Here is a 16,863-nt window from a genome sequence, read left to right as displayed (position 1 = left end):
CTGGTTTTGTATACTGATTAATGCAAGATTCTGGAGGATTTTGCCAGGAGAAGACAAAATTATTTGAGCATATTGCCACAAGGTGGTGACAGAGATCAGAAACTGGTAATACTTAAATTACTTCCTAAGAACAACACTAGAGGGCACCTTTTCACATGATTTTACATGAGGCTAAAATCAGTCTACCGGTTTCTTAGTTCTTAAAAGATCCCAAGGTATCTTTCATGGACTTCAAGGCATAACCTTTAGATCTAACTTAACACATCAAATGTGTCCTTTAAATTTCAAAGAATACAGTGGGACAGTTGGGGAAGCAACGCTAAGAGTTGAAGCTCTAGCTTTCTTCCATGAAACTGTCCCATACTGGGGCATTCATTTCAGAGGTAATAAGTAAGAGGAATAAATCACTTCTTGGCCTTTTGGCTAAGATCAAGTGTATAAGTAAGAGGAATAAAGATTTTTAAATCACAGTCTATGCTGGTGGAGTTGTAATTCCTCCATGATCACTCGACACTCTGATGGCATTTCTAGAGAATCAAGCCCTAAAAACAGCATTAGCTACTTAGGACACAACACATTACATGTGTTTTTGGAGCTTTGACATTAAGGAAACTGGATTCCAATTCTGACTAATACCTACAACTATGTGATTCTGCTCAAGTTACTTCATGTCTCTGGACTTCAGCTTTCCTCGGGAAAAATGAGGACAAAAACTCCAACGTTTTCGGCTTCTCTAAGTGTTTATCTGGAACACTAGCACAGAATAGTAGCTAAGCACATGGACTTCTTCTGGATTCAAACTACTTAGCACCAAATTTCAATCTGCAATTCATTTGCCATATGACTTTGGAGAAGCTGTTTCCCCCATCTATAAAATAGAGATAGTAGCAGTACCTATTTCATAGAGTTGTTTTGAGGATTAAATTACTCATTATGTATAAACGACTTACAATACTTCCTAACACATTTCATTACATGTATCGGCATAGTTGCTTTCAAAAGGTTTCTATGAATGTTAAGTTTTCTGGTGTTTCCTCCAACTCCTGGTCATTCCTTCTCGCAGTCCTCTTTTACTGCTTTTACTTGCCTGCTTCTTCCCTGCCATTTCAGCGTCTTTCAGGATTCTGTACTGGAAGCACTTTGACGTTCAAACATAATCCCCGGACAAATGAACATCCTTCCACTGTGTCAGCTATTACGTCTTTAAAAAAAAAAAGTTTGTCTACTTATACAGTGGTATATGAAGCTAATCCTCCACTTGGGATGCCAGCATCCCAAATGGGTGCTGGTTTGTGACCTCATTCTTTCACTTCTGATCCAGCTTACGGCCTGGGAAAGCAGTGGAAAATGGCTCAAGTCCCCTTGTCCCTGTACCCAGGTGGGAGATTCAGAAGCAACTCCTGGCTCCAAGCTTTGGACTGGCCCAGGCCTGGCAGTGGTTGTAATTCTTTCAGGTTTAAAAAATTAATATTCATCTATTTATCTACATATTTATTTGAAAGGCAGACACACGCTGGGGTGGGGGACAGTCTTCCTTCTCTACTGCTTCACTCCTCAAATGGTTGTAACTGCCTAGAGCTGGTCCAGACTGAAGACAGGAGTCCAGAACCCCACCCAGGACTCCTACACAATGGCAGGGGCCCAAGTGCTTCAGTTCATTTTTAACTGCTTTTCCAGATGCATTAGCAGGGAGCTGGAACAAAAGGTGAAACAGCCTGGATTCAAATGGGTGTTGACATGGGATGTTGGCATCAGAAGTGGTAACTTAGCTCACTATGTCACAGGCCAGCTCTCTAAAGTATTATTTCCTTTTTTTTTTTTGTTAAGATTTATATTTTTTTGGAAAGGCAGATCAGATTTACAGAAAGGAGATACAGAAAAATCTTCTATCTGTTGATTCATCCACCCCCCCCCGCAAGTGGCAACAATGACTGAAGCTGAGCCAATCCAAAGCCAGGAGCTTCTTCTGGGTCTCTCAAAGGGGTACGGGGTGCCAAGGCTTTGGGCCGTCCTCTACTGCTTTCCCAGGCTACAAGCAGGGAGCTGGAAAAGAAATGAAGCAGCTGGGCTATGAACCGGCGCCCATATGGGACCCTGGCACTTTCAAGGCAAGGATTTTGTCACTGAGCCATTGAGCCAAGCCCACGACTATTATTTCTAATATTTCCTATATGTACCTCTCTAGAACAGGTTTCTCTCCAGGGTTGCTGACTAAGCACAGCTGCATTTTGATGTCCTCCACACATCTATATGTGATTTATTTTCTCCCCAAACCTTCTTCTGTTTCTTAACTCCGTGAATCATCAAAGACCTAGTCGCTCAGACTAAATCCCATGACTCAACCTTGATCCATTCCTCACTCCCACATCCAGTCACCTAAATATCTGTTAAATGTGTCTACTCCTCATTTTAGCCATGTTGCTGTCACCTCTACTTTAGATCAAAGGCGCCTCATCTTTTGTCTGGATTGCTGCAACCAATCTGCCTGTCAATAATCTTGCCCTTCTCCATTCTGTTTTATATATTGCTGTCAGAGTTTTCTTCTTAATTACAAACTTGATTATGTAATTTCCCAGGCTGAAATACTTCAAGGGTTTCACATTATTCTCTGGATAAAACCCAAACTTTTTACCATGTCTTCAAGATTTGGCTCATGCCTCTCAAACCACTTTCCTTGGCACTTTTACGTACCAGCCATTATTCTCCACTTTAAATAGCCTAAAGGACTACGTTCCCTACAGCTCTCAGACTTTGGCAGTATCACCCCTGTCTCAAACATCTTCTTCCATTTCCAGTTCCTACTTAGCTCCTAGATACGGCTTCATGTAACTTTCTCAAGGAAATGATTTGCTGATTCCCCCTCCTACAACTAACAAATCCAAGTTATGTGCCCACCATAACATACACTATTTTGAGCAACTTTTTTGCATGCCACCACCTATCAGCTAACGAGGGCAATGCTGTATTGTTCTAACTTATTCTTTACTTTTTAAAAGGTACAATGCAATGTGGTTTTGCATAGTCAAAAATTTGTGTAAACATCACCACTATCAAACGGTGAGACATTTTCACGATCCCTAAAAGGAACCCCACATTTATTGGCAGTCTCTCCCTATTTTCTTCTTCCCTAATCTATTTTTCATCTCTTCGGAAGAGCTTGCTCCGGACATTTCGTATCCATGGAATGCTTTTCTATCTTTTCTATCCGCATCATCACAGTATTGGATTTGAACAAGGTAGGTACTCCATAAATATGTTCTGAGTTAATGGATAATTCTACACCATACAAATAAGTAAGAATAAAAGTCTTTTTTAAAAAAGTCACAAATTTTAGATGCAAGAGGAACTTACATTTCACTTAGTTCAAATACCCAATTTTCCACATGATACAAGAACCAGAGAAAGAACTGATTTACCCAGGGTAAATCTTAGTGACAGAACTGGGACTAAAACTCAAGTTTAATTTACAATTTGGGACTTTTTTTTTTACTAGACCTTCAAAAATGCAATCTGTCTGCTCTTTCATGCCATTTAACACACTGTACTATCAGGGCCTTCCTAACTGTTGGGTTTGCTTTATTTCTAAGCATGGTAAAGTCTTCCTCTGGCATTCCAAAATGAGCTTGCTTCAGGAAGGTAAAAAGATCCAAATTATTTTTCAAAATAACCAGACTCTTCAACCTCTTACTATTCTGCTGCTACTACTCCTTTTCCACTGGGCAGGTATTTAGTAGCAATCTCAATTTCAAGCACACAATCTCTATTCAAGCACACAATCTGATTTTGAAATCTCACAAGCTGATGGTCCAGGAAGAGGAACAGTACAGACCACGTGCCCTTATAGAATGACTTTCTCTCTTTTTAATCACCTTGTTCTGATTCATTATTTTAAAACTTAGGAGAGATATCATAACTACAGATTTTAAAACAAAACTCATGGGGCCAGTGCTGCTGCCGCTTAAAACGGATCTCCCCTCCTGTCACTCTACATTCCAAATAAACAAATTACAACAAAATCTCTCTATTTTTTAATTTTGATGATCTTTATATAGTTGATTAGGGCTCAAAGGGCCAAGGGTTACAGGAAAGTGGGTAAGACCATTGTTTCCACATTCTCTTTTTTCCTTCCTGTATCTGGGGGAAGAGGAGAGATTAAAGGAGAAGAAAACAAAATCTCTTTGACAGAATTTTTTCAAATATCTTTTGCGTATACATTTGCTTACATACTGGATCTAAAAACTTGTGAAATTACATAAAATATCAATACCACTCACTTTTTAAAATTATCCGTATTTTAAAAAAGAAAATTATATATTTGAAAAGCAGAGTGCCGGAGAGATATCTTCCATCCACTGTTTTACTCCCCAAATGGCCATAACAGCCAAGCCTGGGCCAACCTGAAGCTAGCTACTCCATCCTGGTCCAAGAACTCGGGCCACCATCTGCTGCCTTTCCAGGTGCATGAAAAGGGAGCTGGACTGGAAGCAAGGAAGCCAGGACACAACGGCTCCAACAGGAGAGGCACGAGTCAGTCACCAGCAGTGGCTTAACAGGCTGCATCACCACACAAAGCCTACTCTTTACTCTTAATATCTGAAAAGTCCACACTGCAACAAGGATTAGGATCTTCATGAGAAAGACATAAGACTTTACGTTATTCTGATAATCATTGTAGGCTTCCTCTTGGTCTACATTTCAACTGCCCTATTTTAAACACGGTCCAGTTATTTATTATTTCTGTGTGCGAACCCAAGATTCAGATAACAATCAGATATTGTATTTAAGGTCTAAATAAAATTTTTACCCTTTTTTTTCCATTCCAAGTAAAGCAAAAACCCAAAGTTTGCTTGTGTTTTTTTCTTTGTTCAAAGATAAGCATAATTTATTTACTAAGACTTTCTCTCTCTTTTTCAAGATTTATTTATTTTTATTGGAAAGGTAGATTTACCGAGGGAAGGAAAGACAGAGAGCGTGTCCATCTGTTGGTTTACTCCCCAAACGGCCATAATGGCCGAAGCTTAGCCAATTCACAACCAGGAGCTAGGAGCCTCCTCTGGGTCTTCCAGATGGGTGCAGACTTTGGGGCATCCTCTACTGTTTTTCCAGGCCACAAGCAGGGAGCTGGATGGGAAATGGAACAGCTTGGACAGGAACCAGCACCCATATGGTATTCCAGCACTTGCAGGGAAAGGCCCTAAAATATACCATTTCTAATACATGAACAATATTAAGTAGCTAGATTTAGAAATGCAACTAAATGATCTTCCTTACATACACTGGCTGTGAAAGATAGTCTTACTCAAATAGGGTGCATGTCAACATAAACAGACTCAATAAAGCTGGACAGGACCAGAGACATTGTCCACTAACCCAGCCTCCTCCTATTACGATAGGTGAAATTCCATGCAGTGGGGGAAGCATGGTTTTCAACCAATGGTGCTGGAATAAAAGGACATTCACAGACAGGGAGGGAGTAGGAAGGGGGAGCAAAAAAAAAAAAAAATCACCATCTAAACTCCTATGACATACAGCTATTAATTCAAAAGCATCAGAGACTTAAAGTAAAACCTAAATAATAAGCAAAATGTAAATAAAACAAAAGCAAAAGAAATTGACGTTCAGCCAGGGACCTTGATTTGCCCAAGCTCTTCCATTTACTCAGTACAGAACCGGTTTCATACATTAGAAACAAACACCATTGTAACAATGTCCACTTGGCTTTGTTAATTCTGGCACTGGGTATTCAACTGAAGGAAATGATCTCCACTGTATTAATTGGGCATTTGTCCATGCTGTTTTGATTTTACCATAACCTGTTCATTAGGCTTCAATAATTCATCCATGGGGACTCAGGAACCACAATGTGCCAGGCACCATGTGAAAACAAAATGCACAAGAGAATTCTGGCCCAGTGGGGCAGCAATTACATGCTCATCCTCACGAAATTTAAAAAACCCCATTCAGAGGCAACAAGTGAGCTTTAACTTGATTTAACTACCGATAGAGCAGACCATGCCCAGAGAATGAATGGCATGGTTGGGGACACCCTAAACACAGGCTTCAGAAGAACATCCCTCTCCTAAGCTGCTTGGGGAACTAAAGCCCACAGCCATCAAACAGCAATGGGTTGGACCCCCACCACCCACATGGGAGACCTAAGAAGCTCCCGGCTCGACCAGGCCCTTAGTGAACAATCTAGCAGGTGGAAGATCTGTCTTTCCCCCTGTAACTCAAATCAATGCATCTTTTTTTTAAAAAAAAGATAGATGTAAGGGTTTTTTTTTTTTAAGATTTATTTATTTTTATTTGAAAGGCAGATTTTACAGAGAGATTTTACAGAGAGAGCTGAGCCCATTCAACGCTGGGAGCCAGGAGCTTCTTTCTGGATCTCCCATCTGGGTACAGAACCCCAAGGACTTGGACTGTCCTGCACTGCTTTCCCAGGTCACAAGTTGAGACCTGGACTGGAAGAGGGGCAGCCGGGACATGAACCGACACCGATATGGGATGCTGGCACCACAGACAGATAGGCATGCAAAGTCACTGCGCGGCCAGCCCCTCAAATCAATCAATCAATCTTTAACAAACAAAACAAACAAACAACAACAAAGGCCAAACAGTAACTCAGGCTATTCCAGAAGGTCTGAATCAGGTATTGAGGGTGATCCAACAACCCCAAAGGAGGGAAAAAAACTGCCCTAGGGGGAGAAACCCCAAACCCACCCCACAACTCCCCGCAGCCAGCCCCAAGAGGCCAGCGGCTGATTACAGAGCCCGCGACATCTCCAGGATCAGTTCCTTTTCACACCAAACTCCATTTTGAAGCCACCACAGAAGGTTGTTATCTAGAACCTTCCTTTGATCTTTCCCAGAAACCCTAGCCTTCTGCTTCTCCTGCAAGTCCTTTTAGCCCCAACTATTCCGTCAAAAAGAAAGCCTCAAGTAACTCAAAAACAAGTAACTTCAAATAACCACAACATACAAAAATTTTAACGTAAACAGAACGTAACTGACCACACCCCAGCCTTCCTCGAGAGACGCCGCAAAGCCGACGTCAGTCGGACGACGCCAATCTCGCCCTGAACAGGATTCAGCCGCCTCTTTCTAGCCCAGGCGTGTCCTCTGAGCTCATGAATAATTAACGAGGTCTTTCTGGGCGGGGCTAGACACCTTTTAACGAAGAATTCAGTGGCTTCCCTCCCTCGGCGCGCTGACCCAATAGGCTGGCCTCCCTCCGCTTCATGAATATGCAAAACGAAGGCGTGTTCTCGTGGACGCTCAGGACCTCGTCCTCGTGCGCTAGGGCTTCCGGTGCGCCTTGCGGCCTGGCTTCCTGTCCGGAGCCTGCCGGCTCGTCCTGCTCCGTCGCGCTCTGTTTCTCGCTCTTTCGAAGCCTGGCACCACCAGGCCCGAGTCTTGAGGGACTTAAACTCAGTTTGGGACACCCCAAGGCTAGAGCCCAGCGGCACCACCCCAGCTGGGGTCTTCCACGGGGCCAGACGACAAAATGGCTGTCTGAGTGGATTCCTGACTGACTGCTCGCAGAGGTGAGAGAGGCTTGGGCCTGGCCAGAGCGGGGTGTGAGGGTCGTGGGAGCCCGTGCGGGCCAGGGGAAGCTCAGAAAGACGCCTACAGACTCCCCCTAAGGGGAGAGGGAGCCCCAATCCTGGAGGGGCCATGGAAGGCCACCCGCCTAGGATGAGGGAGCGGCGCCAAGGGCGTCTTCCCAAACCTTCCCGAACCTCAAGGGCAACTCCAAGCCACACCCGACCTCTCTCAGCCCTGTCGAGAGAAGGGAGCTCTCTTCAGAGGCCCTCTTTTTTTTTTTTTTTAAACCTGATTTGGAGCAGCGAAGGGGCTTCTCAAAGTTGATGGAAGTTGGAATAGCAAGGTTGTTTCTTCGGGCAAAAAAAAGTGAAATGCACGCATAGTTGGTTTTATTTCCCTGCCCCCCCCCATAATACGCAATTTCCATAAAACTCTTTTGAAGATTCTGTGTATCCCTGGATTAAGAAAAAAAAATTGTGGGGGGGCACCAAAGTAAACTTTAATTTTTCCACCTACAATTTGAAGTACCCTTTGAATTTCCTGGGAAACTTGCCAAAGGTTCTCTTGGAGCCCCAACAGGGAAATTTCCTAAAAAAAAAAAAAAAGTTGAAGAAATACTAACACCTGTTCTTCCTTTTCCGTGTAAGAAACAAGGTTCACACAGGGGAGGGGAGTTTAGGACTTAAACATGACTAAAAAGTTCAAGTTGGGATGAAATATTCCTTATATGGAGTTTTTTTTTTTTTCCAGGTGTGTGTCACACACATAGAACTGCTGTAATTCCATACTTTCTAGAAGGTAACCACTTTTTTGGGTTTTTCTGTTTGTTGGTTTTTCTGTTTGTTGGTTGGTTGGTTTGTTGTTGGTGGTGTTTTTTGTTTTTTTTTCCTGAGGGTAACTGCTTTTTTATCTTCTAGAGGTGAATTTTCCCCATGAGCCCTACCCGGCCGCACCTCTGTACTAACTGTCCTGAGGTCTCTGCTCCCTCAAGCTCTGCCATGTCCAAAGACTTTTCCCTGTGCTCTTAACAACTTCAGGACACTTCCCCCACTCCCTCGCACACAGTCTCACTTTTTTTTTTTTTTATCACAAAAGCGCCTCCTCATCTGTGATTTCACTTGGCATGGTTTCCATTACCCAAGAACAATCACAGTGTGAAAATAGTTGATGGAAAAATTCCAGAACCAATACCCATTTCTCAAGTTTTCATTTGGGCAGCATCTTGAACACTTGAGTCATCCCCTGCCAGGAAGTGAATCATTTCTTTGCCCACCATGCCCACACTGTAAAAACTACCCCCTGTCAGTTACTTGTAAGCTGTCTCAGTTATTTGATTCTCATTGAAATGCTGTTTTGAGTTAACCCTTGTCTTAATGGCCCTCAGGTGTAGGAGTAATCAGACTGACAATTCACATATGCTGTAGAAAAGTACTTCATTTAAGTGAAAAGGTGATTTTATCATAGGTATGTTCGGTAGCTGTAGATAGATACAGGAAGGAATTCAGTACTATATAATTGCAGGCCTTGAAACTTAACCCTTGCAAATAAACAGTGGTTACTGTGGTCAGGGATTTTTAGCTATCTGAATTTCACTTCCTGGTTAAACTTCTTTCTGGCCGTACCACCTAGAATGTAAGTAAACTTCAAAAGACACCTGCTTGCAAACGGCGCTTTCCCCCTCCTAAAAGCCCCTGTGGACTTTTCTCCTCCTAGCCCTCCTCATTCTTTGCTGGGCCTCTGGTGACCTTTTTGTTTTTTCTTTTTTTTTTTTTTCTAAGATTTATTTTATTTTTATTGGCAAGTCAGATATATGCAGAGAGGAGAAGAGACAGAAAGATCTTCTGTCTGCTGGTTCGCTCCCCAAATGGCAGCAACAGCGTGGGTGCAGTGTCCCAAGGCTTTGAGTATTCTCAACTGCTTTCCCAGGCTTCACAAGCAGGGAGCTGGATGGGAAGTGGGGCTGTCAGGATTAGAACCTGCGTCCATGTGGGATCCTGCTGTGTGGAAGGGGAGGACTTTAGGCAATAGGCTGCAGTGCCCATGACCTTTGTTTTCAACCTGTATGGAGGGCGGAGCTCTTGGGCCTGGCCCTGGGTGAGGAGCTGAGAGGATGAAGTCGCCATCTTTCTGATTGGCTTGTCAATTCCTTCAGGGTAGGAGCTGATTTTTTTCCCCCTCTTATTATGTTTCTTGAAAGCACTCAAATAGCTAACTGAGTGAGCCAATCAATGACTTAAAGAAACATGTTAGACCTTTGAAAATTGGTAGTGCTGGAAGACTCTTTAGAAATCGTGCAAGTCCTTTACAAATGAAGATTTAAGTAATTTGCTCAAGGTTCCTAAGCTTGTTAAGAGAGCAAGCCACAAGTACCACCCATGGTCTCAATATTCCCCCCCCCCTTTTTTTTTTGGTCTTCAGTCAGGCTGCTTGCTGATTGCTTTTCTGTGAACCTCACAACTCAAGCACAGAAATCCCTTGCCAGAGACTTAATTCTTGTCAGCCAGAAGGTTTTGAGCCTCTAATGTTCATCTTCTGATGAAATCTAACCCCAGGGATATCACTTAATGAACACAGAAGTGCTGTATGATATTCATACAATGTCCCAGCTGTGTTTGTATCCTTTACAGGTAAGAGATTGGAAATTGTCCTGTTATGGCAAAGCGTTTTATTTGTTTGTAAATAAATATTTATTTATTTTATTTATTTGGAGAAATGTGCACTGTGGAAGAAATTGATCATTGTTAAGAAATTTCTAAATAACCATAATTTTGACAAAGATCAAACTCTTCCACTTGTAAAGTTTTGCCACACCTTAATCCTAACAGTTTAATAACAGTACAGATGAAGAGGGAGAGGAAATCTTAGATAACTTTCTTTGACTAAAGTTAACATGTCTGTTTAGATATATGTGCCTGAAACAAATATCTCTTTAAATGTATCATTTGTGTCCTCATTAATCAGTCTCTGGTTAGATCCTGTCCTTTGAATGCTAAGCACATTCTTTCTTTCTTACAGTTAAAAGGAATTTGGAGTTTCAGATTTACAGAGAGAAGTCGAGACAGAAAGTTCTGTCTGCTGGTTTTTCTCCTCCAGTGGGTGCAGTGGCCAGAGCGAGCTGATCTGAAGCCGAGAGCCCATTCCAGGTCTCCCACGTGTGTGCAGGGTCCGAAACTCTGTGCTATCCTCTGCTTTCCCAGGCTGCAAGCAGGGAGCTGGAAGAAAGTAGAGCAGCCAGGACATGAATTGTGCCCACATGGGATCCCAGCTTGTGCAAGGCGAGGGCTTTAGCCGCTAGACCACTGTGCTGGGCCCGCTTCCTTGCTCTTGAACATTTTAGCTAGGCAGCACTGGGTTAGTAAAGTCTGAAGGAGCCACGCTGCCAGCTTGTGCACTCAGTTTCCTCTGAGGCATCTCATAGCACACTGTGCTGCAGGAGGCATGCTGACCTGGACTGATTCACCAGTTAGCCTTGAGAGTCCCTAAAATGTGGTTTGCTTGTGGGTTATCAAAATAGACATTGAAAATAAAATGAATTCCCAGGGAGACAGCTCCAGCTGTGTCTCATCCGCAGGCTCCATGGTAATACCAAACAGCAAGGAAACAGCCTGGGGTGTGGAGAGCAACTAAGGGGAAATGTGGCTTCTTTGACTGACATGCTTTTAACGTTTCAGCCTTTCTTGGAACTCCTGAAAGTATGCTAATTTTGTGTCATCATGCAACTGACACCACTGTATTTATTCAGTCAGCAAGCATTTGCTTTGAACATACAGTTTCTAGAGAGCTGTACTTGGCACTGTGAGGAGTAGAAAGATAACTTTGTTGCTAAACTGTAGAAGTACAATTTGGTGAGAAAGGGAGCTCTGTAGACAGATTACTCTCACAGAAAGAACATAGCTTGCAAGTATTAATAAAGATATAAAGTATAATTCCTAGAGTCTAGAGAAGGAGGCTGTGCGTTCTGAATGCAAAATAGGACGGCTTCACAAAGGCGCAGCATTGTAGGAGGAGAGCACACATGTATAATTTCCTTTCCTTGTTCACTGGCTGCTTAAAGCACTCCAATAAAGCAGACATTTAGCCCACCACTTTAGAGCTGGGAGAGAAAAGGTGTCAGTTCCTTTCCGTTCCTGGCAGCAACATGTTCCTGAAAGCTAAACATTGCCTCTGCAATCTCGAGTGCCTCACTCCCGCTTAAGAGGAGAGCCAGCCAAGTAGCAAGTCCTCTTTTGTCTTTGTCTTCCCTCCTCATGAAGGTTAAGTTGGATGTGGCTGTTCTGTGCCAGCCGCATTAGCTCAAGCCCTCTTGTCTCTGTGTAAGTTGTTTTATTCCAGTGTCTGATGGAGCGTGAGTAACCGTGTGATTTGAGGGAGAGGACGGTCAGTTGTGTTCACAAATGTATTTGTGAGTGTGACTCTGGAATCTAGAATTTTACGAGTTCCCGAAAAGAAAAAAGAGAAACAGAATGTTTTACAGGACCAAAGTTTTTTTTTTTTAAAGATTTATTTATTTTTATTACAAAGTCAGATATACAGAGAGGAGGAGAGACAGAGAGGAAGATCTTCCGTCTGATGATTCACTCCCCAAGTGAATTGCAACGGGCCTGTACTGCGCAGATCCGAAGCCGGGAACCAGGAACCTCTTCCGTGTCTCCCACACGGGTGCAGGGTCCCAAAGCTTTGGGACATCCTCGACTGCTTTCCCAGGCCACAAACAGGGAGCTGGATGGGAGGTGGAGCTGCAGCCCGGGGCGTTCAAGGTGAGGACTTTAGCCACTAGGCCACGCCGCCGGGCCCTGGACCAAAGTTTTGACTCCAGCCTCCAGGGCTGAACTATTAAGTTGCTAACTTGTGTGGGATTTTGTATTTATTGTTTTTTTTTTTTTTTTAAGAGAAAAAGACAAAGGTAGATGATTACCAACCTGGCTGTTGCTTCTGAATTGCATTCGTCTTTGACAGCCGGAGAGGAGCCACCCTGAAACCAAGGCCCCAACTCTGAGGTGGAAGTGCAGGCTCCTGCTGCTGCTGCCCAAGTGTTCTCAACCCACAGCGTGCAGGTGGCCGTGTGTTATGGCCTTCATGCACGCCCACAGTTACATACCCATTTCTACCTTCAGTGGGTTGATCTTTTTTGAGTGTGGTAAGGATCTCTGTGGATTGTGTGTTTCTCGGGAAAGCCTAGAGCTTACTGAACTGCAAACAGGAAATGGCAGCAGCCCTAAGTGACAGACTGCTGCCTGCTTGGATGCCTGCACTAGGAAATGGGTCACAGAAGATGCTGAATTCTCCAGCATTGATTAGGAATGCTCTCTCAGGCTGCTTGCTTCTATTTTCTGATGAATATAAAGTTTTGGTGACATAAAATGGTGTCATTCCTCTTAACGATTCTCAGTTAATAGAAACAGTTTCAAAAGTAGATTTTAAGCTGACTTGCAGTGATTGCTAGTAGAACGCGTGTAGAGAGGTGTAAAATGAGGTGCTGTTTAAAATTCACAGCAACGCTGACAGCCCTTATTTTTAGGACTTTCACTTTCTAGACTTGTGGCTCTTGCAGAATGCCAGTTAAGAAGTAATGGTTTAGAACTGAGGAGACCATCTTGCCACCGCAGTAGGTGCTTCTATTCTTCCTTCAGAATTACTAGCCTAGTGATAAATTTCTAAATGCGAATGATCTCAGAGATTTTTCAGCCACTGATTCACTCCCAAAATGGTTGCATTGGTTGAAGCTGGGCCAGTTCCAAACCAAGATCCAGGAGCTTTTCTCGGTCTCCCACTTGGGTGGAGGGGCCTACTTGAACCATCTTCTGCTGTTTCCCAGGCACATTTTATAAATAAGGGGCCAGATCGGAAGTGAAGCAACTGGGACTTGAACCAGTGCCCATATGTGATATTGGCATTGCAAGTGGTGGCCTTACATGTCACACCACAAGTCACAGTGTATTTTGATACCTGTATGCATTGTGCAGTGAATAAAGCTATGCATGAATTTCAGAGTTCTCTCACACCAAAATAAATTTATTTTTAATTCCATTTTCCAGTTTTTAAAAGACATTTATTAGAAAAGCAGAATGGGGCCAGGCATGATGGCTCAATTGACTAAATCCTCACCAGAATCCCATATGTGTAAGTGCCAGAATCCCATATGGGTGCTGGTTTGTGTCCTGGCTGCTTCACTTCCCAGCCAGCTCCCTGCTTGTGGCTGAGGAAAGCAGTTAGAGGATAGTCCAAAGTCTTGGGAGTCTGCACTCACGTGGGGGATGCAGAGGAGGCTCCTGGCTCCTGGTTTCAGCTTGGCTCAGCTCTGGCCATTGTGGCTATTTGGGGAGTGAGGCAGCAGATGGGAGATCTTTCTGTCTGATTTTCTTTCTCTTTGTAAATCTGAACTGCTTTTCCAATAAAAATGAAGAAGGAAAGGAAGGAAAAAAAGAAACAATGACAAGAAGAAGGCGGGACAAAGGAAAAAATCTTCCAGCCACTGATTTACTTCTTCTATGCCTGCAGCAGCCAGGGCGGGGTCCAGGCCAAAGCTAGCAGCCAGAAATCCCATCCGCATTTCCCATGGGCTGGCAGGTACTCAAGCCCTGCAGACCATTACCCGTTGTCTCCCCAGGTGCATTATCAGGGAACTGGCACTCTGATGGTAGGATGTAGGTGAGCCACTTCCATGAACTTTTCCAGTTCCCCCTCTGAACTATTTTGTGTCTGCGTTTCTTTTTTCTTTAACCTAATGTAGTGGGTTTTTTTTTTTTTTTACATGTGTCAATAGTTTTTCCTTTTATTTCTGAGTAGTATTCCAGCTGTCCATTTACTGTCCATTTACCGCTTGGACATTCAGGATGCTTCCAGTATGAGACTCTTGCGATTTAAGCTGCTATGATCATGGCAGGTGTCTGTGTCAACATGTTTTCTCATGGATAAATGCCTAAAAGTAGAATTACTGTATCCTATGGAAGCGTATAATCATTAAGAGGTCATTTTTTTTACCATTTTTTTTTTAATTTTAAACAATCTTTACATAGGTAATTAGGGTACAGAGGTTCAAGGACTACAGGAAAGTGGGTGAGACTATTTCCACATTTTTTTTTCCTGTGTCTGGGGTAAAGGGGGAGGTAAAGGGAGAAGCCCCACCCCTTCTCCCACCCATCCCAGGTCCCTGATGTGGGGCATGTTCCAAGGGTCTTGCTCAAGTGGTTTTGATAGTTCAACAGTTATGAATTGCTGCCAGTCTCAGTATTCCAAGCATGATGAGGTCGCTGAAGAATCCACTGTTTGACATAGTTGACATAGTCCACCTGAGTCTCCATTTGCCCTGTTTTTCACTGCCAACATATGGCTGGGGTAGTTGATTGATTTGAGGTCATGTAATTATTAAAAAGTTTTTTATTTTGAGTTTTGAATTTTATCGTACAATTCTGTATAGTCTGGGATTTCCCTCCCTCCAATTTCCACCCCCCCGACTGATTTTTCCAATATTGTTACAATAGTGCGTTTCTTCATAAGGAGTTACAATTCCATCAGTCTGCTATTTAAATGTGCCCAACATTGCTGGTACAGGCAATGTCAGACAGTCCATCATCCCATTGTCTAGATATGTCCAACACTTTGATTGGGAGTCCATGTTTTGTTTGAAAGCAGAGATGCATGTTGCTTTGTGTCTTCACATCTGGATGTGGTAGTCTCCATTACTCCACCACTATACATTCCAGTTTGCATGATGGTTTCGTTATATTAGAACATATGGTATTTGTCTTTGTGATTGATTTCACTGAGCATAATGATCTCTAGTTGGGACCATCTAGTTGCAGATTGTATAATTTCATTCATTTTAATGGCTGAATAATATTCCATGGAGTAAATGTACCAGTTTCTTTAACCATTCTTCTTTGGATGGGCATCTGGGTTGCTTCCATGTTTCTGCTATTGTAGATTGTGCTGCTGTAAATACAGAATTACATGTAATATTTTTATTAATGTTTAAAAGATTATTTTTAATTGGAAAGGCAGATTTACAAAGAGAAGGAGAGTCATAAAAGATCTTAGATGGGCTGATTGATTTCCCCAAATGGCTGCAATGGTTGGAGCTGGGCCAGTCAGAAGCCAGGAGCTTCTTTTGGGTCTCCACATGGGTTCAGGGTCCCAAGTCTTTCAGCCACCCTGTACTACTTTCCCAGGCCACAAACAAGGAGCTGGATGGGAAGTAGAACAGCCAGGACATGAACCGGTGCCCATCTGGGATCCTGGTGCCTGTAAGTGGAGGATTAGCTAGTTGAGCCATTGCACCAGTCCTTTATTAATGTTTTCAATAGTGTTGGTTTTATTTTCATCTCCTAAGAAGCCCTTACTTAACTAGAAGTCAGAAAATCTGTTTCTCCTTCTAGATACGTTGTAGGACTTACATTTTTTAATATATATGTATTTTTATTAATTACATTGCATTATGTGACACAGTTTCATAGGCTCTGGGAATCCCCCAACCCTTACATGTGCCCCCCCCATGGTGGATTCCTCCAGCTTGTTGCTGTATTACATTTCAAATTCAGTCAAGATTCTTTCATTGCAAGAGTATACCAAGCATAGAGTCCAGCATCTTATTGTCCAGGTAAATTGAATTCTAGACATTTCATGTTTATTCCATACTATTTTAAATGGTATGTTTTAATCTTTGAATAAGTCATTGCTAATACAGAGGCATACAATGTGTTTTGTGTATTTTATTTATGTACTTCGTGTATTTTTAAGTGAAATGGATACAGCTGGATTCTGAGTTTCCTGAGGTTGTCAAAATGTTTAAGATTAGTTTATTTTTATTGGAAAGTCAGATATGCAGAGAGGAGGAGAAAGAGAGAGAGGAAGATCTTCTGTCTGATGATTTACTTCCCAAGTGGTTGCAATGGCTGGAGCTGAGCCAATCTGAAACCAGGAGCCTGGAGCTGCTTCCGGGTCTCCCACTTGGGTGCAGGGTCCCAAGGCTTTGGGGACATCCTCGACTGCTTTCCCAGGCCACAAGCAGGGAGCTGGATGGGAAGTGGGGCCACTAGGATTAAAACCAGCAGCCCGATGGGATCATGGTGTGTGCAAGCTGAGGACTTTAACCATTAGGCTACTGCGCTAGGCCTGACCCCCTATTTTTAAGTACATGTACATGCATCATTTAACTTAGCAAGTAAAATGATTCATGTAATCTTTAATGTTTAGTAAATACAGTTCTGTGTTACAGGTACTAGTGTTGACTAATTTAACAATGAGGAAAGAAGGAGGCTCATGAAAGTTGGCCAGGTTAACCAGACGCCTGCAATGCCAGTATCCCATATGATCGCA

At 42.9% G+C, this 16,863-nt stretch overlaps 1 protein-coding gene across 2 annotated transcripts in view; it reads right to left on the bottom strand.

Annotated features, from left to right (window-relative positions):
* HORMAD2 (HORMA domain containing 2) overlaps positions 1 to 3,375 on the bottom strand; it is a 60,968-nt gene extending 57,593 nt beyond the window's left edge. Inside the window, exon 1 of one of the 2 annotated variants that reach the window (XM_058656696.1) lies at positions 3,352 to 3,375. The gene's annotated coding sequence lies outside the window, so the exon portion shown is untranslated. The remainder of the gene's footprint in view (positions 1 to 3,351) is intronic. The other variant, XM_058656695.1, reaches the window with a different exon arrangement.
* Positions 3,376 to 16,863: the final 13,488 nt, after the last annotated feature.

This window comes from Ochotona princeps, chromosome 29 (genome assembly GCF_030435755.1).
Source record: "Ochotona princeps isolate mOchPri1 chromosome 29, mOchPri1.hap1, whole genome shotgun sequence".
Classification (NCBI taxonomy): domain Eukaryota; kingdom Metazoa; phylum Chordata; class Mammalia; order Lagomorpha; family Ochotonidae; genus Ochotona; species Ochotona princeps.
Note: the sequence above shows the minus strand (reverse complement) of the source record. Positions and strands in the feature narration are given on the sequence as shown.